The sequence below is a fragment of the Miscanthus floridulus genome, chromosome 6, assembly GCF_019320115.1.
Source record: "Miscanthus floridulus cultivar M001 chromosome 6, ASM1932011v1, whole genome shotgun sequence".
NCBI lineage: Eukaryota > Viridiplantae > Streptophyta > Magnoliopsida > Poales > Poaceae > Miscanthus > Miscanthus floridulus.
In genome coordinates, this window is record NC_089585.1 from 76,612,694 (window position 1) to 76,637,841 (window position 25,148).

Genomic DNA, 25,148 nt, shown 5'->3' on the forward strand with positions numbered 1-25,148 from the left:
TTCCATTGCATGTTTACTTTGAATAATCCATGCATCCACTCCATTTAGTTTGAATTTTCTCATATCAAATCCACAACATGTTTAGTTCCTTGCATACATCCATATTGCTTGCATCTTTATTAAAAAATAATGCATTATTCACCATGATCATGCTCTTTTTCATCTCTATTTGAATAAATCTCTATAATGCTTTCATGCTACCTTTGTCTGCTATAGTATGCTTTGGTTTGGAAGTACTCAACATACTTCCATAGGCTTTTAAATTAAGCGTGGTGCTTAGGTTGAAATGCCTTCCTTAATCAAAATTAGACATGGAGTCTAGTTTGGTTATTGAACTAACAATTGCTAGTGTAGATATTGGATATTTTGTTGGACTAACCCCTGTAGAAAACTCTCAAATTCAATCTAGGGCAAGTCAAGAGATGAATTCACATCAAAGATGAATCAAGGCATGTGATGAACTCCAATAACTTTGCGCAAACAAGACCCAGCTCATTCTTCATAGAAGGAAGAACTGTGAGTATAAAGGTTTATTCACGTATCTTTTCTTGCAAGTTACCTTTGGCCTTGAACCATGCTAGAATGCAGCAAACACATAGAAATTGCTATAAAAACATGATAAATAAAATCTATGCTAAGATAATTCTAAAAAACACATGCTTTCATTAGCATAGAGGAAAATCACAAAAATTATGGACAACAACCCGTGTTTCAAATTCGTTATATTCCCTCGGGTATGTGTCTATTAACATTTTGTAGGAAAGAATGAATATAAGCTATGCCCAGTTCATGGTTTGATATGAACCTGCAAACCCCAAACCACCACTTCCATGATGAAACAAAGGAGGTAAGTGCCATAAAAAGGATCTACAATAAAAGCACTCACTCATTAGAAGTGGACGAATGTTGATGGTAGTTAACAACCATTATAAACCATCAATTAAACATGTATAAGGGACATAAATATAATCACCAACAAAGGTCTAGGGGTCAAAACTAACAAATTCCACAAGTTTTGGTGAATCTATGTTTCCAGCAGGGTTTAATCTAAAAACCGCCAAGGAGGACCTAAACATCAAAGGAAAATATGGATTTCCACCATGGCACCTATGTGGGAAGGCTCTAGAAGGATCCTAGAAGCCACATCACCAAAGCAAAGGGCGAGACACCGCCCTATAGATCGGCCAGCCTCCCCTAGGCCCACCTATCAGCCATCTTCGAGGGTCGGTTTCCCACCACCTTTGAGGACGCATCTAGGCCATTGCTTAAGTCAGCCTTGACCAAGGGCTCATGTTGCAAGCTTAGGGCCATATAATCAGCCCCTACCCCCCCCCCCTCCCTGAAGCAGATCCTAAAACCCAAATTCATATTCTCCTCATGAGGATCAGAGCCAGCTATCAAGAGAAGATGAGTCCTCATTAGGATCTAGCCTTTAGAAATAATGAGATGGAGAGTGAGGGAACAGTTTGGAGGAGATGCCGGCCTATTGATGCTCTCTCTATGGTTTGTACCTTGGCAGAAGTTAACCTACATCTGAGATTTCCCTGGTAATCAACTTCTAATTTAAGTAAGCATCATGTTTATATTGTTCATCTGGTTAATAGCTCTTTGAGTGCTTTAATCTATAGGACCCTATAGGTTAAAGTAGTAATTGTAGGTGTAAGCAGTGGTGCTTAGACCAGGTTACTTGTGGATGTACCCTATATTTCGAATCGGTGGTAGCTCACGAGAGTAACTCTTATAGCCTCGTTGAATCCTCTATAGTCCACCTCCCGTTTGTAGGCCTAGCAGGACAGTTTTGCTATAGGAATCATACTCTGTCTATGTTTTCTATAGTAATATCCCTAGTTGAACAATAGAAGACATAGCTTATCGAGATTACAATTAGAAGACCTTAGCGATCTCCTCTACACTCCTGACTTTCTTAAGTCTTGTTGCTACTCCGGGTTAAGTTGGACCGTAGTTAACCTCACATGTTTCCCTAGTGGATACGATACTTGGTATACCTCTAGGTGAAAGCTACAGCAGTATCCATGTGCTTGTGGATTTATCTATGTGTGTTAAATATAACAACAAACTTTTTGGCGCCATTGCCTGGGGAAACAATTGCTAAATTAACTATGAACCTAGCCTAACCTTGTATCATATTCTTTTATCTTTTTATTCTTTCATTCTTTTCTTTTTCTTTTTTCATTATGAATTCCACTCCTATCTATCAATACACTAAACCCACGAGCACGAGCTTTGGGTCCACCTAAATCTAACGAGCCTGTCCTAACACCTAGGTTATGAGCTGCGCCTGTGTTTAATAAAATTGATTTAGGATCAATCCTTCTCTAGAGAAGGCGATGAAAACCCATATTCTCACCTACGAGAGTTTGAGTAGACCTGTGCATGCTTGTGTATCATTGGCATGTCTGACAAGACCTTAAGATGGAAGTTATTTCGTTCTTTTGACGGGAAGAGCTAAACATTGGTATAGTCAAACCATAGGAAGTATGCAAGGAGATTGGGAAATGTTATGCTTTAAATTTTGTTTATGTTTCTTTCCCATCTCTAAATTGATTAGCCTTCGGAAAAAGGTTCTAAATTTTAGACAACTAGAAGATGAATCTCTTGGTACATCATGGGATCATTTTAATGAACTCATCATCACTAGCCTAGACCTTGCCATTCAAGACCCTATACTTCTTCAACATGTTTACATGGGTCTTAGCAAGGATTCCACGAAATCCCTTGATGCAGCCTCTAGAGAAGCTTTCCTTCATTTGTCTACTAGTGAAGCAAGGGCTATGTTTAATAGAATTAGTGGAATTACTCCCTACACTAGTATTCATAATGAACTCCTCAAGGAAGAGAAGGAATCACCTCCCGAATAAGAAGAGGAAGTTTTGATAGCCAAATCACAACCACTCCAATCACAAGATTTAGCTGTCAATCCTGAACCATCAATACCCCAAAATCCCCTAAGAGAAGAAGGAATTCCACCTTTAGAAATCCCTATTGAAATTAAGGATGACTTTTTTGGTGCTGATTTTGGGAGAACATTAAATTCTCATCTTCATAAGAGACCTTCGAGCGAATATAATTCAAATCCTCTCAAGAAGGGATCTCTTAGGAAGCGTCCTTATTCCCATATAGGACATCGGGAAGAATTCAAGGATGGCATGTCTAGTGATGCCACAAAAGGAGAGCCAAGCTATTCAGAAGCCAAACTAATCTTCTCCCCTTCTATGCCCACATTAGATGTCTCATCTGAACCCATCTTTCAACCCATCCTTGACCCCGATGATCCCTCTTATGCTCTTTCTCCTCAATCTCATGATGATCCTAGAAATTCACTAAGATAACCAAAGCATAGGAATCATGAAGGCCACAAGGAAGACTTAGAAGAGCAACAACAATGGCTGGAGGATATTAAGAACTTATGTGTCGTTGCCATTGAATGGATGGATGAGGTTTTAGACAAGATCAACCTGAGAGTTACCTTGGACAATAAAACGTCCAATGACTGCCATAGGCATGGAATGATGGAGACGATGTTTTCGCCTATTGACATTCATGAAGAAACACCCTTGGAGATTGAAAAGGAAGATGACATCAGCGAACATGGAAGTTATTTCATGAGCACCTCATCAAATCCATGTTCACATGAGAGATCTCCTAAATCAATAGGTCTCTCCAACATGGCCACACATGAGATCTTCAACCCCCTTATACTTTCTGCTCATAAAGACTTTGAAGGGGTGGTTGTAGATGCATATGTTTATCATAAATATTACAAATCTTGTAGGCATGAATCTTGAGATAGGTACCCAAAGGTTGGTGTTGGAGGGGAAACCACTTCACCAACTTGAGTGCAATTAGAAGGTTTCCCAAGGACAAGCTTCTATCCTAAAACGAACACTTTTGGTAGATAACATGAGCTTTTACCCTTTTTGCTGTGATGCCCTTGTGAAATTAGCATAGAAACATAATTGTGAAAATGTTCCTTCAGGTATTATTATCACTAACCATTTTAGGGCTTAAAGCAAAAAGGATGAAGGATGATGACTCAAGGTATGTCCAACCAATCACCATGCAACATTGAATCACATCCATCCAAACTTGATGTTGCCTTGCAAAATTCAAGCATGGGGGGATGGACTTCTCTAAAAAAATCTTATGCCATGTTGATAATCCATCTTGGTTGTCTCTACCTTTAAATTGTACTCAATTTGCTAAGTAACAATCATGCTCTTTCATCTCCATTTGAGTAAATCTCTATAATGCTTTCATACTACCTTTGTTTACTATAGTATGCGTAGGTCTTGAAGTATTTTCATACACCTTTTAAATTACACATGGTGCTTAGTTTAAATTGTTTTCTTGAATTAAAGTAGCCAAGGTGTCTAGTTTGATTCTTGAACCAAGAGGTGTGTTGATCTTACTTCCAAAAGCTTTTTAAATTAAGCGTGGTACTTAGGTTAAAATGCCTTCCTAAATCAAATTAGACATGGTGTCTAGGTTGATTTTTGAGCTGATAGTATACTTTAGTAGACACTAGATATTTTGTTGGACTAACCTCTGTAGGAAATTCCTAACTCAATTTGGGTAAGTCACGAGATGAATTCAAATTGAAGATGAAGCAAGGCTCATGATGAACTCCAATAACTTTGCACAAAGAAGACACAGCTCATTCATCATGGATGAAAGGACTATAAGTATCAAAGGTCATTCACTCTGTGTTCTGCTGCAAGTTACCTTTGCCTTGAGCCATGTCTGTATAGAACATGATAAACAAAAGCTATGCTAAATTAATTCTAACGCTATCTTTTCATTAGCATAGAGGGAAATTACAAAATTATGGACAAACAACCCATATTTCAAAATTCTATATTCCTTCAAGTATGTGTTGTCCACTAATCCTTTGCAGGCATAAAACAATGAGATCTAACAAGGTATAAAAAGATCAAAGAGCAAAAAGATGGCATAACAAAAGGATGAGAAAGAAAAGGTGTGATCTAGGAAACAAGAAGTTTATGGACAACTCAAGCTGCAAGGCTAGCCAAACAAGGAAAACTTCGAGAAAAAGGGAAAGACCATCACGAGTCATCTACCCTTCGTCATATGGTGTCATTATGCTCCAATGACAAAGGTAACATCCTAAGGTAAATGGTCATTATTCAAAGAGCTTTTCCACTACAAGGATTTGACCCTTATAGCACCACTTGTTTTTGCAACACCACACATTTGGTTGCAATATTTGGATCTATGGCAACAAACGTCATAATTGGTAGCAATATATGGGTCTTATGGCCACCAAAATTGTGTGTTGTGTTAGTCATAAACTCTGTTGCAAGAGGTAGGCGCTAATGCCATGGTGGAAAAGGTGGTTGCGTGTATGGGTGCCTAATACCACAGGTAGTGTTGAGTTGTGATAACATTGATGTTGAGTTGAGATAGCTAGGTGTTGTTGCCACCACTGTAAAGTTGGTTGCAAGTAGTTGCACATATGGCAATAAAGTAATTATGTTGTCTTAATTTTGACCTGCATTGCGATAGATTAGATCTATATTGCATCCAAAAAATGATTAGTTGCAAGTAGTTGCGAATATAGCCACGATGGAACTTTGTTGCCTTGGTCTTGCCCTACGTTGCAAAGATGTTATTATATTGCAATAAAAAAGGCATTCGTTGCATCTGTTGAGGTTCTATTGCCACCAACTTTATATGTGGCTATATTGAGTATATGTCGCTGCAAGAAGAGTGATATTGCCATTAAAATTTGTCCATAGGCATTACTTATCATGCATCTGAGCCAAAAACAAAGGGGTCAGACCAGCCTACCATCCAAAAGTTAAAAGCTAGTAAATAAAAAAAACAAGAAAAAAATCATAAATAAAAAAACAAGAAAAAAATCACAGCACACGTAGAAGGTGGCGGCCTGGCCAACCCAGCGTAACACCTGGTGGCACCAGGCTTTAACAGCATTGGGACTTAACCAGCTCTTGGCCCATACAACAATATCTTGGTTCTTGAGCTGCGCAATATTGTTATGGACAGAGCAATGTCTCATCCATTGGCACCGTTTTGCATTCATAGTACTTGCCCACATCCAGTCTTCACATGTTGCATTTACCTTATAAATTCTAATTTAAAACTAGAGAAATGCTACTCTATTTGTGTCGATCTCATCTTGCTGATCAGTGTGACACAGGTTTAATAGAAGATTAGCTTTGTTGTGTTTATGCCATAGATGTGCTTAACAATTAACAAACAGTAACAAGATATTTACAATTTTCCACATTTTTTTCTGGTACTATTTTTAATCGTTCACAATAAGAATAACAAGTTCTTATATAATGTCATCAGTATATCTTGATCCAGTAAGAATCAGGCCATATAGCTGGTAACACGAACTTGAATATACAGATAGATGTAAGTACCAGCTAGGTCCTCATAGATAGATATAAATGTACATAATAGATAGATACATGTACTGCATTTACAATATAGATGTCCATACTTAGATGTTGCCAAAGTGCCTACATGATAACCTGCATAAGAACCAGCTAGGACCTGGTTAACCTACTAGGAATTTAGTTATTCTGGGGCTTGATCATTTCTCCATGTCCTCAAACCTATCAGCAATGGCCACCATGAACTCTTTCATAGTCATGTCTATGTCCGCCCCCCATGTCTTCAAGCTTTAGGTCTAATTCTCAATCTCCTCTCGCAGATCATCCATGTGCCATCCAAGTTGTTCAACCCTTTTGCGTAGGGGCTTGGTGACTTTCTACACCCGCCAACAAAATTTCAGTTAGTAACGTTAAATGCCTCAGAGCGGAACTAGCCAAGGCAGCCAAACAACCGCAGGTTGCACTAACCTTCTATTTGGCCGATGCCGACGATTTGGTCCTTGCCCTTCCTTTCTTTGTCAGCTTCGCCTTCAGAATCAGAAGGATTGCTGATCACAACCTAAAAATGGTTGATAGACATGGGTAATGTAGAGTGCAGAAAATATTTGATACACATGGCTAATATAGAGTGCTAAAAATTTTAGGCAATGTGTGCTGAAAACATTTGAAAGGGTTACATGATCTAAACAATCCTAGGTTGGACTAGCCTTCTTTTTTGTTGATGCCCATCCAAACAACACTTCCTTTCTATTTCATATTCGCTTTCCGAATCAGAAATGACAATCAACCTAAAAAGCTTACAGATTAGGTACATGAATGAAAATAAAATGTGTTTGTCATGTGAGCTACATTTGTTCAGTTATGTGGATTATCTGTCATAGCCTCATAGGAAACAACAAAATTCAGAGGTAGAAGGCTTTTAACAATATTTCATGTCTTGCTTCATTGTTCTGCTAAAATTACCAATGCACAGTAAGATGCAGCCAAGCATGCTTAAGTTGTGGTGCTCAAGCAAAACAAATTGATTCAGATTTGAGCCTTGTCTGAAAGAATGTAGTGACTGATTTATATTAGCAATTGCACTGGGCTCCTGATTTGATTAGAAATGTGTCGATGGTTGTTAGGCAAATTTGCCTTCGCTTAAGGACTTAAGGTTTAGTATTGCAGTCCAAAACTAACTTTTATCAGTGCTAACCCAATGCTAATTTTCTGGATCGGCCACTTGCATCCATGGGAGGCTGAGGGGGAGCAGGCAAATGAGGAACACAAATCCACATGTAAAATAACCAATTACAGGCCACTGACAAAAAGAAGCAACTCTGGTCATGACAACGGCAATGGCTAAAAAAATAAATAAGAATAGAAGCACCAATAGAACTAAATTAAAGGACCATTGAACTTGGTTAATGGCCAGACTGAACACTAGCAATGTTACTAAACTGAATAGACAAGTAGACCATTCCAAACATCTGAGTTATCTTTCAGTTATTTTAGTTTTAGACAGATAGGAGTTCCTTCCTTGAAACTGATATGAGTTACATAATTTCCTGCAACATAGATCAGTAGTTTTTCACATTTTAGCTTTTAGGACATTCAGAACTCATACAGGAGCATGGAGCAAACTGAAATAAAACATTTATACTAATGTTGACTCACCTCATAAGTCATCATCAGCATAAGCTTTTTTAAGAACCTTACAGATACTCCATATATAACTAGCAGAGTTGTTGAATCGCCCCGCATCCCACATTGCATCTATTCAGTAGCAGCATTCATGCTTCATGCCTACATAGCAACATTCAGTCATCAAAACAATTGTCTCACATGTCAATCAAAAGCAACATTCAGTTATTTTCATATGATTGTTGACTATGTTAGTCTGATAATAAAGAACTGAAAGCCTCTATTAGCCTGCATAGATGGAAAGATAAATATTGCACATGTGGCTACAGGTAGAAAAGGAATGGTGAGAATTGAAAATGGAAGTGGGAGTTCACAGACTGTCAAAGAGAAATAGAAGAGTTACAGCCGTGAAAGCAAAAGCAACATTTAGTCATCCAAAATATATTTGAGGAAATTTTTTACCTCTGTCAACATGCAGCCACGGAGGAAGCAGTCCCCGTTGGGAATTGGATGGGTGCTGCCGTTGCCTCGACCGAAGGGGTGGGTGGCGGCCGCCTTACAGTTGCTTCCGTGTCCGACTGCGGGGGATGTCATCGCCGCTGATGCGCCCTTGGTCATCCTTGCTGCGGCCGCTTGGATCTATCGACCCCCTGGCAGATCGGGGCACCGGGCCACGAATCTGGCCGCCTCCACCTTGCCCGAAGAGGAGGCAGCTTTGTGGAGGCAGAGGGATGGGGAGGGGAACGGCTATGTTTGGGGTGGATGAGGTGAACACGAGGCAGGCGGCAGATTTCGGAGGGAGGAATGCGGGCGGCATGGTGTTGAGATGACGCCGCGACGGCGGCAGCAGCGGCGGTGGGAGGAGGATCGGCGAAGTCCTCCTTGTTGTCCCCCGGCTTGCCCTGCTTCTGGATGGTCCAGGGCCTCGTGGGTTTGTTTCCCACTAGTAGCCTCAAGACGAGTTTCGTGACCCAGAATTTGGCCGCCAAAATTTCCATAGATCGAAATAGCCAATTTTAAAAATAGTATAGACTATACAAATCATAGTTAAAAGGTTTGTTTTTAAAAAAAAAAACTGCACATATGTAGATAATGACATGTTGAATATCCACAAAATGAAAAAAAATATTACCAACTCATTTAGATTTACGTGATGAAAGTTTTTTAGAATGTTAAAAGGGTGTGGTTTGGTCCCTCGAAATTTTGAATTACACAGGTTTACAAACCACATATACTAGTTTTTTTTCTTCTTTTTGAGTCTCACAGTACTGGCATAGATGCCTACAAATGTTGCTCCAATACCAAGTAACTCTAAGAAGTGGGTAGAAATACATTTAAATTCAGAAAAGCATATTATTGCAAAAAATAAAATAAAATTGTGTACATTGAAAAACATATTTTTTTCGAAGTTTCACATTCGAAAACATATTGAAATCAAGATATATTAACTTATTAAGTTTCCATTAAAAAGGTATTCCCTCCATTCCAATATCATTAATGATACGAATATGAAAAACTAGATTGCCACCTTGACATCCTAATCATGGCCTTCCTTGATTCTAGAATATGTTGTTGTTTGGTTATTTTACTCTCACCAATGCACCTAACCCTGTAATACTCCCTAAATTGCAAAAACCTTTGCTTTAGGAATTTTAGGACAAATTGGTGCTCAATGTTAATTATACATCTACTCCTATTGTTTTGCATGTGATTCACTCTAATTAAGAATAAGCAACTAATCAAAAGGAATATATGGATAATGTCCATGGGCATAATGTCCAAGTGCCCATTAACTTGTGCAAATATGTATTATGCCGAATGCGAAAAAATCTTAGTACCAAATTTGAATTGAATGTGATCTTAAAAATATCTATATTTTCATATATAAGTTCTATGTATGTAAAATAAAGATCGTGCTTACCACACACGTTGCTCTAAAATAAGTTCGTGTACGGAAACAACAAAAATGAGAAATAAAAAAAAAATGCCACAACAATATTTAGTTTCAAAGATCAGGTTTTAGAACTATATAAAATTCAAATAAATTTAAAATTAAGCATATGATTCACAATACCAAATAATTTCAAATTTTGATTAAAAAAAATCCCTCGTTCCTTCCCTTAGTCCCAATAAAAAACCTTAGCGCGCGCGCCCTGTCTCCACCCTCGCACTCCACCGCCCACCTCTCCACTTTCCCAGATTCGCCGCCCCAAACTTTCTCCTCAACTCAGATCCCGAACTCCCAATTCGCCTCCCCATGGCTCCCCCTCCTCGACGTTCTCTCCTCCGAGCTGCTACTGCGAGGCTCCGATGGGTTCCGGGGCCCTATCCACCGGCCCCCCATCGGGAGATCTAGGGCGAAGAGATCAAGCGGCGCACACTCGAGCACTCCCGACCCCAATTGATGCGCCCGCGCGAGATGGTCTCCATGGCGGCCGCCGCCGCGGTGGCCGTGGCTGTGCTGCTGTTCTTCCCGTTCTACTACGCTCTGTGCCCCCGAATCTAGCGAAGTCAAGGAAACCCCGACCCTAGTGTTGGACGTGAACTCCACGGGCTTGCTCAACTTCACGGTGCTCCAGCTCCTCAACCCCGTCGTCAAGGACATCAACAAGTGGGTAAGAGGCCGATACTTAACTTGCTTCTGATTGTCAGTTACTTGTGTCAATATGCTCTGAATTTGACTATTATTGAAGAGCAGGCAGTTAGCAGTATGTTCAGTTCCCTTCTGCAATATTAGGCTAGTAGCTTTTTCTCTGCAGGAACTTTATGTCTGTTTTTTTTTCACAAAAAAAGAACTTTACGCGTGTTTCCATTGTTTTTCTGATATGCACAATATTTCTGGAAATGAGACGTTTTTTGTTGAAAGCACCTATTGTATTTATATACCTTCGCCATAAACCAATTAGTCTGATACAATACAAATCTGATTATCTGACTTGGTGTCAGTTAGTAGTAATACATTGTCCTAAATAAATCACAAAGTAATATTGTACATGGCTGCTTTGATCTGTTGCCTGGCCAGCCCGTACGTGTCTGCATTAGAGGGTCCTGACGGTATGTGTGTGCATTGCAGGGTCCTGACTTGAATTAGCGCCTCAAAAGAGAAAACCTAACTTTCATGTATGCCTATATATATTTTTTAATTTCATTGTGTCTTAATTAAAGTTCCTCTGAGTATTTCATGGGTTTGCTTTAGAGCCATGGGTTTGCAAGAAGATTAACACAGGTTATCATTCGTTAGAAGATAAACCTGTCATGGGTTGATATTTGTGTTGCTGGTCATACCGATTATTTATCATGCCATGTTACAACAAAGTAATCTAACGAGGTCCTTTGATGCCCTGAAGTGTGCTACATAAATATATTTTCTTCTTGATATTTCTCTAAAATATATCACGCAATTTATGTTTTGTTCATTCAGAGACTCTTGCTGCAATCAAAATTTCTGCCTATGGTGATCTTCTGTCATTGCTGTATGCACATATAATGGTATAAGCAAGCATAATTTTAGTATGAAGAAACCTTCCGTGTATAGATAAATAGGTTGGAGATATCTGTAGTTCATTTGCCATTGCCTTTTTTGGTTTGATTTTGACCTGTTTTTTACATCTGTTAAGACTAATCCCGCGAAATACAATATATATTTTTCATAATTCCCTGACAGGGGTTAAATGGCAGTTGGGCCATTGCCTTATGGATGTGCATATCAATTATTCACTCTGTATTAAAAAAATTTGCGTGCATAACTAAATTATGTCCTTGCAGCCAAGCAGACATCAAGAACAGGTCAGATCTTGGCATCCCCAACGTCTCCGATCTTTGCCCGACAAGAAGACATGGAGCACCAACAAGATATTCAAGGATTAAACGAAAAACTTGCAAATGAAATTTCTGCGAGGGAAAGAGATAAGGAAGAAAGTATCAAACAAATTAAGAAATCAGGCAAGAATTTTGTTCAACAACAATACAAGTGGCATTGCAATAGGTAATAAATTTGGAACACGGTTTTCTTTTTTGGCTCCTCTATTTTTGCTGATGTTCCTTGCCTTTTGGGCCGCGTATGCTATCCCAGGAACCATCAACCCCACAAAGGATCCAAATGGCCCAAGTGAGGACATAAACAACATCACACCACCATGAATATAGGATGTAGCTCAAGAGATAATATTGTAATCTGAATTTTCTAGTATGGAGGATTAACTTCATGATTGGTTCTCTATTTCCTTATTGATGAATTATAAAAGATATATATTTGAACACCTATAGGTCTTGTTGGCTTGGTCTACTGTGCGAAAGGTAGGTCTTGTTGAACATAGCAGTAAATTTATTTCTGCCTTGCTGAACATAGGAGTAATTTTTTTTCTAATCTGCTGAACGTAGGAATAATTTTATTCCTAGGCACTAGCCCTAATTGCCTCTGTAGTAACTCTATTCTACTTTACTAAGTATAGACACTGGTTTTCCACTTCCAGTTGTATGATTAATTTTATTTCCATATGTTATCCACTTTTCCGAGTAGTAGTAATTTAAATATCATTTGTTGCAAACATGAACTCTGGTTCCTAATTGTAGAAGTAATTTTTTGGGGGCAATCAGCTTCATAGGTTAGTTGACTGATGTCACATACAAATTGCAATCTGTTTACATCAAAGCATTTATCTTGGCAGAATGAACTAGCAAGGGTGTTGACTAGAAAAAAGGTTGACGATGCTACTACCACTGGGTTCTTTTCCACAAAAAGAACAATGGCAATTGGTCATGCAGTTTTATTTCTTTCCAATAACTAATTGTATGCTTGTTCATAAATTGCAGGAAAGCATGGACAACTAGAATAATTAGAGAAAGCTCTATGCCTTAATGTTGGTGATGGATAGCTACAAGAATTGAAGAAAGGTTTATTGATGACTGCCGGCGCCCAGAAAGGTTTATTGATGACTGCCGGTGCCGATGGGCGATGGGGCACGAAGAGATCAAAAAGCGAACTCATATTTAGTTCTATTTTATTATGTCAAACATAGTTGCAAACTTGTAGTCAAAGATGATGTTTTTATTCTGTTGTGGTCATGTTTATTTTAGCAGTACTCTGGTCATTGTGTTATTATTTTGGTTGAAACATATGTTTAAAGTTAATGAAGGTTTTGAGTTTTATATGTGATGATGAAATATATACTCATGGCACAATTATTTTATAGCAATAATTAAATTTATAGCTACAAAAAGAAATTAAAAAGGCGCTGGCCAAAATGCCCTCGTTGCAAGAAACTACTACGCAACCACTATCTTTTGTTGTAATATAAATTTATTGCCACAAACTTTATGTGTTGCTATAGGACATGTCTAACACCAACGATGATTCATTGCATTTTCCATTTATTACCACCAGCAAATGAATGTGGCAATTGTGACTCTAGCCACCAAAATTGTTACGTTGCAAGATTGCTTTGATGCAATGGAATACACTACATGGCAATATGACCATATTTCCACATAACTATGGAGTGGCAATAAAGCTATTTTGCGACAAGTTTGTTCGTGGCAATACTGTCATATTGCAGCCACATGTTTCGTCGCAACAGTAACTCATGCAACCATTGTGCTTGTCGCAATATCCGTGCTTGCAACCATACCACGGGTAGCGTTAGTTTTTTCTGTGCATTGCAAAACCACGATATTGCAACACCACATCTAAAAGGATGCAAGAACCTATTACACTGTTCCAAATGCAACCACTTGTCAATGACCATACATAGATGCAATTGATCTATATTGCAACTAAAATAGCCATATTGCAACCCAATATAGGCGTCACGACAGGGCTGGTTCCTAGTAGTGTTCCTTGATTCTGGTAGGCACATAAATAAGAAACAAACATGTTCGAGTTACAATTTACCTGATCAAACCTGATTAGCTCAACATGTCTTGTTCTTTAAGCTTGTTCCTAGCACCACTTTCTTGATCTTGGTCTTAACCAAATAAGCTAAAACATTGCGTATCTTATCTCTGGAAGATGATAGTCATAATCATGTAAAGATTGATACATTATGCAGAGATAGACAATCCTTCCATGGGTTAAGCAATTCAACCATTTCTGCCAAATGAACTTAAATGCTACATTCATGCTCAATCTTCTGATCTTATCACCTATGATATAATTGAACATAGCATATAACATCAACTTCATCTTATTAAGTGTGCCTAAGGCTAGAGAAGAATAAATGCAGTTTTGGTTCTGTTGGTGTTTTCCCACCAACAGAGCCCATGCACTTGATCTTTACCTTGTTTGTATGAGTAGGACACACTTCAAGCAAAGTGTGGGAGAGTTATTGATTTTCCAATTTCTACAAGTGAAGGTTCTGAATCTGCTAAGCCAAAAATCAAAACTCAACCAAGATGGGTTTGACGGAAGAAGGTAACATCATCATCATCAGAGACACTGTCACAAGATATGCAGCCATCTAGGTCTCCATATCTAAGACCAGATGATACACCCGAAATGTAAAGGACTCTTCTCTAACTGAGTTCTGTCCGGATGACTTAAAAATCTGAACCCTGACCGTGAGGTAACATCGGTAGTTATCCATATTTAATTTTTAGCATTGCATGAATTATTTTTACTCTTAGCATGTTTATTTTTCTGCATTAGCATTGCATTTAGAAAAGAAAAATAAAAAAATTCATTACTGCATTACATCATTGCATCATTAAAGCTTAAAGCCCCATGTGAAAATTTTCTCGGAGTGTAGCCCAAGGGAATATTCACCATGGTGGCATAAAAATAAAAATGAACATGCATACACATTTTTCTACATTATATAAATAAGAAAATCCAAAAATATTAAATAGACATCCTGCTAGGACTTTGTCAATTAAGAAATCTATCAAAACCTCTAAGGACAACAAATCTCTGAATGGCTGACCGCTAACCCCGTATCTTAATCTGTGCCACGAGTTTTAGTGTTCTTGTTGAAGTATTTTGCAGGATGATCAAGAGTAACGCCATCCATCTGAAGTACATTCTTCCAAACCGTTGCTACACCCGCTATGCGAGGAACATAACTTCTGGACGGATAAGAAAGACCACGACAACATCCAACTTGGGTGAGGAGCATCCTCCATGTATCTAGCTAAGTATTTCTTTCTCTTTTTGGTTCTACTATTTTTAAGTTTGTTTCATATTTGCTAAAGTCATAAAAAGATACATGACAAACTAAAACAAAATAAAAATTTATCTTAGCTATATATATATTAATAAGGTGTGATTTTAAATTATGAAAATAAAATAAAAAGTATGTGTCTAGTTTTCTATTTTTAAGAGTTCAATAGATAAAGAGGACTCAGAAAAATCTCTTAAATGAAAATAATAAATATTTGCTATGTCGTAATTCCTTTCAAATACCTAGTTTTCAACCTTGAATTCTCCCGAGTTTTGGATATGACTGATTTGATATAAGGATTTGCTCTGAACTTGAAACTCGTGTATAGCGAATGCTTGATCTAACTCTAGGTAATTGACGGATATGATATGAGAAGGTCTGAGCTGCTGTTTATCTTATTCCTAGTGACACTAAAGTTCTGGAGATTTACTTTTTGAAAAACATAAAAATATTACATGATGAGTTCCTGTATGACAAAGCATGAATTCCCATCAGAGCCATACATGTTATTTAGGCTAGGAAAATTTCCATGTATATGCTGCTTGCTTTTGCATTGAGTTTTGTCAAGCTTTGTTGACCCTTATGAGAGGTTTGTTATGCTCTTAAAATCAAGATCACGTACACACCACCCAAATATGCACTACTCCTACACTGGGGGTAGGCGCAAGATTATGCATTCTATCTAGATCCACCCAAAAATGTTTTACTCCTATCCTGGGAGTGAACACAAAAACATGCTTGATAGGTTTTCTATCCACCAAATAAATGCTCCAAGTTCTTATTACTATCTCTCAAAAGTTTTGTTGCAGAAAAGAGGCATGGGGCTATGCAAAAGTTATTCATAAAAAAGAAAAAAAGAGTTGAAAAAAATGGACAAGTGTTTCGAGATATTTAAAACAATAGGTACTCAGATGCCCACCTAAAAAAAGAGATGAATAAGATAGCCCCTGCTCTCTAGCAAGTGTTTTCAAGTTTCAAAAAGAGAGATAAGCTTTCAAGGAGCATAGTAGAATTAGGTTATCCACCATATATTCCACACACATGCACATCTTGATTTGATTGTATGACTCAACTCTCTTTGGATCCAAGGTTTGACTTTACAATATATGCATTGCAAGCATGTTCTAGCTTTCTCCCTACCTATGAACTCCACATAAGCCTTAGTGGTAGGAAGAGAAAAAGGCATAACATCATTATTGCCTTGGTGAGGATCCACAAATACCACATATATTAAGAGACTTGAGAGTGTCATACAATGGAAGCTCTGAGTTTTATTTTGAAAACTTATAAAAACTTTAGAACAATGGTGGAACAAAGAACTTGAGACTTAGTGCTTGACTTGATCGTTCTGTCTTTCAATTGCTCAAGACCCAAGTGAAGGCTAAGAAGCCCCCATGGTTGAAGGTAATATGGGTAAGTTTGGAAGTCGGATCAGTTTATTCTAATCCAGAGGAGAATTTTTTATTGAACACCTATGTACTTTTGAGGCATGAAAGCATAGTAGCAACTCTTGATCCAATGCTAAGTTTAGCTTTGCTAAGGGACTAGCAAAGGTTAAGTTTGGGGGAATTATTGACGGTAGTTAACAACCATTATAAACTGTCAATTAAACATGTATAAGGGCATAATATAATCACCAACAAAGGTCTAGGGGTCTAAACTAACAAATTCCATAAGTTTTGGTGAATCAGTGTTTCCAGCAGGGTTTAATCTGAAAAGCGCCAAGGAGGACCTAAATGTTAAAGGAAAATACATATTTCCACCGCAGCACCTATGTGGGAAGGCTCTAGAAGGATCCAAAAGCGATGTCACCGAAGCGAAGGGCAAGATGCTGCCTGGTGGGGCCACGTCACCTTTAGGTCGGCTGGTGTCCCCTAGGCCCACCTGTCAGCCATCTTCGAGGGTTGGTTTCCCACCGCCTTTGAGTATGCATCTAGGCTGTTGCTTAAGTCGGTTTGATTCAAGGGCTCACGTTGCAAGCCTAGGGCTATATAACCAGCCCCTACCCCCCCCCTCCTTAAAGCAAATCCTGAAACCCTAATTCATATTATCCTTATGAGGATCAGAGCTAGCTATCAAGAGAAGATTTGTCCTCATTAGGATCTAGTCTTTAGAAATAGAGAGATGGAGAGTGAGGGAAGAGTTTGGAGGAGATGCCAGCCTATCGATGCTCTCTCTATGGCTTGTACCTTGGTGGAAGTTAACCTACGTCTGATATTTCCCTGGTAATCAACTTCTAATTTAAGTAAGCATCGTGTTTATATTGTTCATATAGTTCATAGCTCTTTGAGTGCTTTAATCTATAGGACCCTATAGGTTAAAGTAGTAATTGTAGGTGTAAGTGTGGTGCTTAGACCGGGTTACATGTGGATGTACCCTATATTTTGGATCGGTGGTAGCTCGTGAGGGTGACTCTTATAGCCTCGTTGAATCCTCTATAGTCCACCTCCCATTTGTAGTCCTAGCAAGATAGTTTTGCTATAGGAATCATACTCTATCTATGTTTTCTATAGCAATATCCCTAGTTGAACAATAGAAGACATAGCCTATCAAGATTAGAATTAGAAGACCTTAGCGATCTCCTCTACACTCCTGGCTTTCTTAAGTCTTGTTGCTACTCTGGGTTAAGTTGTACCATAGTTAACCTCACATGTTTCCCTATGGATATAATACTTGGAATACCTCCAGGTGAAAGCTGCAGCGGTATTCATGCACTTGTAGATTTATCTGTGTGCGTTAAATATACCAACAACGAACAAAGCGATAGGCCATGAGCAATGTTGAAGACACCCTAGCATTGAGTCTTCCCATAAACTCAATCTAGGATGACGATGTGAAGCAGGGTACAACTCACCTCATATTAGCCAAGCTAAGACTGCTTTCAACATCTTTGAAGACACCAGCTCGCACGATGGCAACAAGGACCAAGATGACAAGATGCCAGTACATCATGGTGTGCATTCTCGTATCAATAGACGTCATCAATTCATGGTGGTCTACCAATGGTGTCTCATGAAATCATGGGCACAAGAAGTCATCCCTAAGCCATTGGAGATGAAGCTTGCCTACAAGTACCAATGAGGTTCCTTCTTTGACCATCAAGATGGTTGGCGTAATGCTAATAAACAAAGAAGAACAACTCTCCGCCGCACTGTTAGAGGACAAAGACAATCAAGGAGGAACTTGAGTTTGCATCTCTAATGAACCCCAACTCGTCAGCCAAGAATCAACAAAAATCAAGAAGGGTTGATGGAAGAAGAGCATGCAACTAACTGCATCCTCATCTCCAGGATCAGATGGTGCAAAGAAAAGCTAAAAGCAAGGGGGAGGTCTTGCTCAATGGTCCTAAAACCATGAGTTCTCACCAACAGTGTCGAGTGACGTAAAGGTCCAAGTGAGGGGAGGAAGGCTGACTTTTCTACAATAGATACAACCCTACTCTTCTTCCTCCTAGGCTCCCATCGCTCTAACACACTGGTTTGCAATCCCTCTGCTCAATATTGCTTTGTTTCTACAAGTTTGAATATATTTACAAATTTCATATATGAAAATCAAACTTAAGATATAAATTAAAATCAATCTTTGTGAGAAGAAGTTTTTGCAACAATTGAGGCACATTATTTAAAACATGGGATAAAGATTCTATGCTAATTAAAGTGTTAAAACCAATTCTGCTATAGCACAGAAGATGACCTTTAGCTCTTTGACAACACTATCCTTGTTTCAAATTATTTGTACATCCCTTCGAGTATGTGTTGTCCACTAATCTTTTGTAGGAATGAAACAATGAATAGAGCAGAAGGTCCAAATAAAATGCCAAGATTCACAAAAGAAAGAAGAAAAAGATGGCATCATAAAAGAATGAGAAAGGAGTGTGATATAGGTGACAAGATGCTCATGAACAGCCCAAGCAAGGAAAGCTTCAAACAAGAAGAAAGGATCACCACAGTCATCTACCTTAGTCACATGGTGTCATCATGCTCAAATGATGAAGGTAACATCTTAAGGTAAGTGGTCATTATTTAGAAAGCTTCCCTTTGATCTTGGTATTCACATAAATGAAGAAACAAACATGTTTGAGTTATAACTTTGCTTGATCCAACCTGATTAACTCAACATGTCTTGTTTCTTAAGCTTGTTCATAGCACCACTTTCTTGATCTCAATCTTATTCAAATGAGCTAAAATTTTTCATATCTTATCTTTGGAAGATGATAGTCATAATCATGTAAGATTTGATACATTATAGACAGTCCTTCCATAGGTTAAGCAACTCCACTCTTATTGACAAATGTATTTAAATGCCACATTAATACTCATCCTTCTGATCTTATCACCCATGTTGTAAGAATGAATGCACATAACATCAACTGTAACATGATTCAATGTGCTTAGGCTAGAAAAAAAGTAATAATAAATAAAGTTTTGGTTCTATTGGTGTCCTCCAACCAACAGAACCCATGCACTTGATCTCTACCTTGTCTTTATGAGAAGAACATACTTCAAGCAAAGTGTGGGGGAGTTGATCCCCCAAATTCTATAAGTGAAAGTTTTGAACCATCAATAATGATGCACACAAGATGTCGCCAGCTTCTACTACTAATGCCTGAACAAGGAGGGAGAACAAGTCAAGAAAGATGAACTTGTCAGATTAAAATCAAATTTAAAACCAAGATGGGGTTGACAAAAGAAGGTGGCATCACCATTAGAAGCGCCAATACTGGAGGCGCCACCTCAAGAATCCTCATCTTCAAGAGCAAACTGAGGTACAATGGACTTCCACAGCTACCAAGGGAAAGATCATGAAGCAACCTCAAGTGGGCATTAGGGAGGATGCATGTCTTTCTCTAGACGAGGGTATTATGACTCTCAGGAGGCCTTCCACCGCTTCGACAACAGACTCGCAACCATTGAAGAGACAAATGCTGCCATACAAGGTATGTTACACAATCACACATAATGGTAGGTAAGCATGGGACAAGAGATGGCTAGCCCTCCAGCAACAACCGCAACAGCAAAATCAAAATTGGAGGCTCTGTTCCAGCACCTCCAAATTTGGCACCTCGTTGAGCAACCACATCAACAACTAGCTTGGGGAGGAGCATCCCCTGTGTATCCAACTAAGTATCTCTTTTCCCTTATTATTTTTACTATTCTTAATTCGCTTTATATATCTAAAAGAAAGATGAATAACTAAAACAAAATAAAAAGTTATCCTTATAGAAATATATATAGTCATAATGCATGAACTAAAAATGTAAACAAAATAAAAAGAATGTGTCTAGTTTGCTTTGATTTCTTTTAAGAGCTAAATAAAATAAAATGGATTTTGAACATAATCTCTTAAAATGGAAATGATGAATAGTTGCTCTATTGTAATTCCTTTCAAGACACTAGTTTTCTGCCTTGAATTCTCCTAAGTTTTGGAATAAGATTGTTTTGATATAAGGATTTACTCTGAACTTGAAACTCGTGGGTAGCATATGCTTGATCTAAGTCTAGGCAATTGACAGATATGATATGAGAAGGTCTGAGCTACTGTTTATCTTGTTCCAAGTGACACCAAAGTTCTAGAGATTTATCTTTTAAAAACACAAAAATGCTACATGATGAGTTCCTGTATGACAAAGCTTGAATTCCCACCAGAGTCACACAAGTTATTTAGGCTAGGAAAACTTCCATATATATGATGCTTACTTTTGCATTGAGTTTTGTCAAGCTTTGTTGACCCTTATGAGAGATTTGTCATGCTCTTAAAATCAATATCACGTAAACACCACCCAAATATGCACTACTCCTACTCAGGGGGTAGGCACAAAAACATGCCATCCATCTAGATCTACCCAAAAATGTTCTACTCCTACACTTGGGGTGAACACAAAAACATGCTTGTTAGGTTTCCACTCCAAATAAATGTTCCAAGTTCTTGTTGCTATCTTTCAAAAGATTTGTTGCAGAAAAGAAGCAAGGGCTACGCAAAAGTTATTCATAAAAAAGAGAGAAAAAAGAGTTGAGAAAAAATGGACAAGTGTTTGAGATATTTAAAACAATGGGTACTCAGATGCCCGCCTAGAAAAAAAAGAGGGATGAATAAGATAGCCCCTATTCTCTAGCAAATGTTTCCATGTTTCAAAAGAGAGATATGTTTTCAAGGAGCAAAGTAGAATTATAGGTTAGCCACCATATATCCACCACATATATCCACACACATGCACATATTGATTGGATTGTATGACTCAACTCTCTTTGGATCCATTGTTTGACTTTACAATATATGCATTGAGAGTATGCTCTAGCTTTCTCCCTACCTATGAACTCCACATAAGCCTTAGTGGTAGGAAGAGAAAAAGGAATAACATCTTTATTGCCTTGGTAAGGATCCACAAATACCACATATATTGAGAGACTTGAGAGTGTCATATAATGGAATCTCTGAGTTTTATTCTGAAAAACTTATAAAAACTCTAAAACAATGGTTAAACAAAGAACTTAAGACATAGTGCTTGACTTGATTGTTCTATCTTTCAATTGATCAAGACCCAAGTGAAGGCTAAGAAGCCCCATGGTTGAAGGTAATATAGGTAAGTTTGAAAGTCAGATCAGTTTATTCTAATTCAGAGGAGAATTTTTTATTGAACACATGTGTACTTTTGAGGCGTGAAAACATTATACCAACTCTTGATCCATTACTGAGTTTGGCTTTGCTCAGGGACTAACAAAGGTTAAGTGTGGGGGTGCTTGTTGACGGTCATTAATACCAATTATAAACCATCAACATAACCTACATTTATATTTAATTCCATCACCAAACATAGGTATAGGGGTTTAAACTAATGAATTCCACACGCTTTGGTAAATATTTGTATATAGGAGGATTTATCCAGAAAATAGCTCCTGGGACCACTGTCATACACTCCAAAGAAGCAAACCTACGACAACAAGTGATTCAACCCATGAAAACTATGAAAGACAACTCTAGAAGGTTCTAGAAGACACCATGCCGAAGCTTGGGCCAAACGGACACGAAAGTGGGCCGGCCGGCCCAGCCCATAGGTCGGTCGGCCCATCATGGAGCCCGCTCATCCTCTGCCACTTCATACTCCTTCCTATGATCTACACCATTGATTCTAAGGTAGTTTTAGGTCGGTTCATCAAATGGTGGTTGGGAGAGTTGACGCAGATCGATGAGGGGCAATTCCTTGCCCCTACTCCTCCTAGAGTCCTTGCCCTATTACTCCACCTCGATTCCTTGGCCGCTACTCTACCTCTAGCCTATATATAGCAGCCCCTACCCCCTCCCAACATACCACAAACCCAAATTGGTAGTATTAGCTCCCCTACATATGTGCTAGTGTGTTTGGTTTAAAGCTTGCACATATTGATAGATTGAAATTGTGGGAGAGTAATGACTACCAAATGATGCTAAGGTATATAGGATAAACCATTGAAGCATGATACAAATCAGAGTTGCACCTTTAAGTTCATCCTTAGCACCATAGTTAGCTAGATATCACTTGGAAACAAAAACACTAGATACCTCATGAGATCAACATTAGAAGTAAGGTACTAGCATTACTTGAAAGACATACCAAGTATCTAGCTATCATCCTATGCATGCTAGTTTTCATATCATCAATCAATTTCTACAACTAGCATACACCACACAAGCATGCATATCAAATTTTAAAACATGCAATGCAAGCAAGCACATAAATATGCACAAATCAAATGCAATCAATCAAAGTTCATGAGCTTGCTCCCCCTACTTGTGTGCTTCTCTTGTCCAAGAATTTTGATCCTTCTCCATTCTTCAATGTTGCTCCCTCTTTGTCCATGTCTAACTTCCAACTTCTACTTCTCCCCCATGAAGCATTTACATATCTTTTACATATCTTTGTTCCAACTTCTCCTCCTTTGTCATCAATTTCCATAAAAGGTGTGCATCTCATTGATACAAAGGATTGCATTAGGGTAGATGATTGAGGCTTGAATTTTGTATTTTTGATGGACACTACCACATATGTTGGAATGACACCATTTGTATATCTCTTGAGATACCACATATAGGATCTTTGACCTTGATCCCAATCGGTGGGGCACCTCCCCCTATGTCATAGCATGGGTCATCCACTTGATAAGCTTGAGCTCTTGTAGATGACAGAACTTTCTCCACTTGATGATCACTTAAAGTTGAGGATCACTTGTTGTCGGTGTTTCGTACAAGCACCGGCAAGTAAATTTATAGTAATGCGCGTTAGGCTCGGATGGTGCGCTAAAGGACATAGGATTTATACTGGTTTGGGCGGAATGTCCCTACGTCCAGTTTGCTGCTGCTTGTGTTATTAGCACCGTGAATGATCTGTAGTAAGGGGTACAAACTGTCGAGAGAGGGACTGGTCCCAAGTCTCTGATGGAAGGATTGAAAGGTGGTCAAGAGCTTCGTAGCCGCTTGAACGTGTGTATATGAGTGCGTTCTATTGTTTTTTTGGGTCCCCCCTTGATGGAGGGAGCGCATCCCCTTTTATAGATGAAGGGGCTGGCTTTACAAGGGTGAGGGCTTCAGGATGCGTACTCTACTTAGTCTTATGGCTCACGTCTACCTGGTTAGGTCCTCCATTCTGATGAGTGCGAAGGAAGATAAGTGCTTACAATGTTGTCGATGTCTCTGTAGGATGTCAGGTTAGTCACAGAATGCTGCCCTGCACAGGGTATGGGCTGTAGTACAGTGGTTTTGACTTATGAGCCTCCCCCAGCCTTGCACCGCACGCCTTCTGGTTCCCATGATTCCTTGTTGGGAGAATGCGGGGTTGGGGTCTGGTGTAGCGCCGTGGCCAAGGCCTTCTGACTAGGAGGACCTGGGGGGTCGAGAAGCGGGCGCCGCTCCCTCGGGTCCACAGCGTGGTGACGGAATACCCGTCGTTCATGGAGATAGCAAATCCTTTCCTGGAGCGTAGCGGTTGTCGTATATCTTCGTCGGGTTCCGTGTCTTAGAACTAAAGGTGGCGCCTACAACTCTACAGGGTGAGGTGCACGCACCTGTAATGCCTTTTGGGTTCTGCGGCGCCCGGAAGGGTCTAAAGCATCAGTCCTATCGTTCCCTGGTAGTCCTTTTCCTGCTAGGGCGTAGGGTATGGTCCTTGGAGCCATGGTTGACCCGAACGTCTTGTCTCGTCCTGTACCCATCATTATGAGGGATAGATATCGATCAGGGCGAGGCTCGTTCTTGGCCGTCGGGTGAGACAGAGACCAATCCCTATCTCTTGGGTGAGACTAACCCTACCCCTCTAGGGATCGGGCGAGGCGGAATCCATCCCTCAGCCCTCGGGCGAGACCGAGCCCGCCCTAAAGGCGTCGGGCGAGACGGAGATTAGCCTTGAGCCTTTGGGCGAGGCAGGGTTATCTCACAAAGGCATCGGGTGAGGCTGACCCCGTCCCTCCAGGATCGGGCGAGACGGAATTCATCCCTCAGCCCTCGGGCGAGACCGAGCCCGCCCTAAAGGCGTCGGGCGAGACAGAGTTTATCCCTCGGCCCTCGGGCGAGACCGAGCCCGTCCCAAAGGTGTCGGGCGAGGCGGAACAGAACTCCTGTCACTCGAACAAGGGATGACACGGCGCCTTTATGCGTCCAGAAGTTTTTCACGTTCGGTGGTTATTGGTTCCACCTTCTGGGGTATCCTGGTATTAGGTCCCCGACAGTAGCCCCCGAGCCTCTAGGTGATTCGAGTAGAACCGCCTGGAGGGTGTTCTTGATTTCGTCGAAGTTACTTTGCTAGAGGGTGTGCGCGAGCGCACCTGATGGGTGTAGCCCCCAAGCCCCCGGGTGATTCGAGTAGAGTCGCCCGGGGGGTTGTATCGGCCCCTTCGCGGGTAAGGCTGAAGGACTTAGTTTTTTATCAACTAGATGCTTTTCCGAGTGGGTCGTGGTGTCTTGTTCGCTGGGAACTGATTCGGGGCTGTCCTAACTGGTGTTT

General features: G+C 39.6%; 2 long non-coding RNA genes across 7 annotated transcripts; one reads left to right on the forward strand and one right to left on the reverse strand.

Moving 5' to 3' along the window:
- Window positions 1-6,309: 6,309 nt before the first annotated feature.
- On the reverse strand, window positions 6,310-8,945 carry LOC136458405 (uncharacterized). 4 transcript variants are annotated; one of them, XR_010759988.1, is made up of 4 exons: window positions 8,487-8,945; window positions 8,058-8,186; window positions 6,870-6,960; window positions 6,310-6,778 (listed from the first exon to the last, which is right to left on the reverse strand). It is a non-coding gene; the product is annotated as an uncharacterized lncRNA (long non-coding RNA). The 4 variants fall into 4 exon arrangements; XR_010759989.1 differs by having other exon boundaries at window positions 6,870-7,189; XR_010759987.1 differs by having other exon boundaries at window positions 6,870-7,948.
- A 1,249-nt stretch (window positions 8,946-10,194) lies between these two features.
- LOC136458406 (uncharacterized) lies at window positions 10,195-13,185 on the forward strand. 3 transcript variants are annotated; one of them, XR_010759990.1, is made up of 3 exons: window positions 10,195-10,639; window positions 11,790-12,917; window positions 12,948-13,185. It is a non-coding gene; the product is annotated as an uncharacterized lncRNA (long non-coding RNA). The 3 variants fall into 3 exon arrangements; XR_010759992.1 differs by having other exon boundaries at window positions 11,790-12,009; window positions 12,097-13,185; XR_010759991.1 differs by having other exon boundaries at window positions 11,790-12,009; window positions 12,837-13,185.
- Window positions 13,186-25,148: the final 11,963 nt, after the last annotated feature.